At 39.6% G+C, this 2,910-nt stretch overlaps 1 non-coding gene across 1 annotated transcript; it reads left to right on the forward strand.

The window, feature by feature from the left end:
• The first annotated feature begins 1,508 nt into the window (after window positions 1-1,508).
• LOC143889030 (small nucleolar RNA R71) lies at window positions 1,509-1,615 on the forward strand. The gene has a single exon (XR_013254655.1). It is a non-coding gene; the product is annotated as a small nucleolar RNA R71 (small nucleolar RNA).
• The last annotated feature ends 1,295 nt before the right edge of the window (window positions 1,616-2,910 follow it).

Consider the following 2,910-nt stretch of genomic DNA (forward strand, 5'->3'; position numbering starts at 1 on the left):
ATTCCTTTGGGTGTTTTAATTGATCTATCCGCCAATTGAAGAGTGATGGTGGTTGGTTTGATGTCTCATAATCCTAGTTGCTTAAATATAGAAAAAGGCAGAAGATTTACACTTGCACCCAAATCCAAAAGAGCATGTTCAATATTTGTGTTACCAATAGTGCAAGAAATAGTAGGACATCCTGGATCCTTATACTTAACCACCATTTGTTGAGACAAGATGGAACTTATATTTGCGGCCAAGAAAGCTTTCTTGGGCACATTAGTTGTGCGCTTTTGTGTGCACAAATCTTTCAACACTTTGGCATAAGTAAGAACTTGAGAAATCACATCTAATAAATGAATGTTAATTTGCACTTGTTTAAACACATTTAAAATTTTATCCATGGCATCCACCTTCTTATTATTAGCAAGTCTCCTTGGAAAATGAGCTTTAGGAATGAAATCCCGTGCATGGGGAGAAATTACCTCTTATGGACTTACCAATTTGGGCTCCTCTTCTGAGCCTGTGGAGGAAAGTTCTTCACTTACCTCCTTTGGAAGATCTTGCGCATTTTTAGAAGGTTCAGATCTGACCTCCTCCTTGTGGTAATCTCTACCACTCCTTAAAGCATATACGGCATTACATTCGTTGGAGGGCTCTTGCAGCGGCAAAATTGGTTGAATGGCATTCAACTGATTTGGCGGTACCTGTTGATTCACATTCATATTCACGTTCCTTGGATTAGGAACGGGTTGACTTGGCATCTTTCCCTTTTCCCTCTCATGCAACGCCATGGCAAGTTGGGAGATTTGCTTCTCCATGTTGTGTTGGCTTGTCATGAAAGTGCTAGTGAGAAGTTCTATGCTTTTTTCTAAGGAAGCTATGCGTGCCGACTCTCCTTGTTTTTGAAAACCTGGCGGTTGCTGATTTGAAACATTATTAATCATGGGATTTTGAAAAGTAGGAGGGGAAGGGGATGGCCGAACAAAAGTGGGAGGGAAGGTGGGCCAAATTGGCCTTGGCCTTGGAAATTAGATGGCCCACTTTGACTCCATGAAAAGTTGGGATGATTTCTCCATCCCGGATTATAAGTGCTAGAATAAGGATTATTAGCATAAAGAGCACTCACATTCTCATTAGAATTACCAAATTTAGCAAGAGTTGGAAACTCTTCCATGACATGGTCCGTGGCTTGACACCAATTACACATGGGAACATTATGTGCAATTTGATTGACTTGTGAAGGTCATTTGACAACTATTGCTTCTAGCCTTTTGATTAGGCTATCAAGATGGGCCTCTTTTGCCACGACACCCTCTATTAGAAATCCCTTACTTGAAGTGGCTCTCTCACCGTCTTGAGTGGATTCTCACTCTCTTGTTTTTTCTGCCAAATCAAGTAAGAAGTTCCATGCCGCGGCCTCATCCGTGAAAGATGTAAAACCGTTATGACACATGGACTCAAGAAGTTGCTTTGTTTGGTAATCTATGCCCTCATAAACAATTTGGCATAAGTGCCACAAATCAATTCCATGGTGAGGACACTCTTGGAGTAGGTCTTTGAACCTCTCCATAAAGTTAGAAAATGACTCTAATGGCTTTTGTTTGAATTTTAAAATATCGTTCCTAAGCTTATTAGTTTTATGTAATGGAAAAAAAATTTTTAGGAAAGAGACGGCGAACTCCTCCCAAGTGGTGATGGAGTTCGTTGGTAAGCCATAGAGCCACTTTTTGGCTCCATCCTTGAGTGAAAACGTAATAAACCGTAACTTTACCGCATCATCGGCAAGTTGTTGCAATTTAATCAAAGCACATAAATCTTCAAACTCACGTAAAAATAAATAAGCATCCTTGTAAGCCCAAGGGTCTACTCTCCTATCTTGTTTTGATGATTCTAAACATAATTGATTGTGTTTTTGAATACTAATCAATTTGCTTTGAAGTGTTGTGTTTAAGATAGGATTGATCATTGAAGAAACCAACACTCAACTTGGTCATGCTTAAAGGTGTACCAAACAAGAGCCAAAGGAGCTAAGTGTAGCTCACATCATCACTCAAGCAAGCATCCAAAGATGGAAGATCATTTGAAGACCAAAGCTAAAGAGGGATCGAAGATTGCATAGGTATCATTGTACATCATTTCTCTTTAGATTTTCAAGTCAAGGCAAAACGTTTTCAAAGTGTTTTCAACTTGGTTTTCAAAGAACACTTAAGAACTTAAAATGCATTAGTGAATGGTTATGTGGTGGACCAACATGTTGGGACCCTCATAAACATTCCAAAATAATCATAGGAGTTGAGTTCCAAAAGCTAAAAATCAAACAAGCAATAAAAATAAAAAACTGCGGATTTTTAGGCTTCTCGGAGCTCCGAGCTCGGAACTCCGAGAGTTCCCTCGGAACTCCGAGAAAAGGTCCAGTAGCATCTGGACATTTTCTCGGAACTCCGAGAAAATTTCTCTGAACTCCGAGAAATGGTCCAGTAGAAATTTTATTTCTTCTGGCCGTTGTCTCGGAACTCCGAGAATTCTCGGAACTCCGAGAATGGTTCTCGGAACTCCGAGAACCTTGTGACAGCTCAAAAAAGAGCCGTTGGGTTTTGAATTAAAATTTGTTTTTTGTTATCTACACCCCCAAACGGTCATATTTTGAGGAGAGACTATTTATACAATATCTAGAGGATTATTTCCTCCCTCTTGATTTTTGAAAAACCCTCTTAAGCACTCAAGCAAATTTGCAACCCTTTCAAGCTTAAGATTTTTGGTTTTTCCCAAACTTGCCTTTCACTTGTGAACCTATTGAGTTTGGATTTAGAGCTATCACTTGCAATCTTTGTTGAAGAGCAATCAAGGAACTACAAAGGGCATCAAGCTTTCAAGAAGAAGCCAAGCTATCAAATCTTCCATATCTTGTATAGGTGGCTAGGGCAT

This window comes from Tasmannia lanceolata, unplaced genomic scaffold (assembly GCF_043159265.1).
Source record: "Tasmannia lanceolata isolate RefF3 unplaced genomic scaffold, GAP_Taslan_0.1 ptg000012l, whole genome shotgun sequence".
Lineage (NCBI taxonomy): Eukaryota > Viridiplantae > Streptophyta > Magnoliopsida > Canellales > Winteraceae > Tasmannia > Tasmannia lanceolata.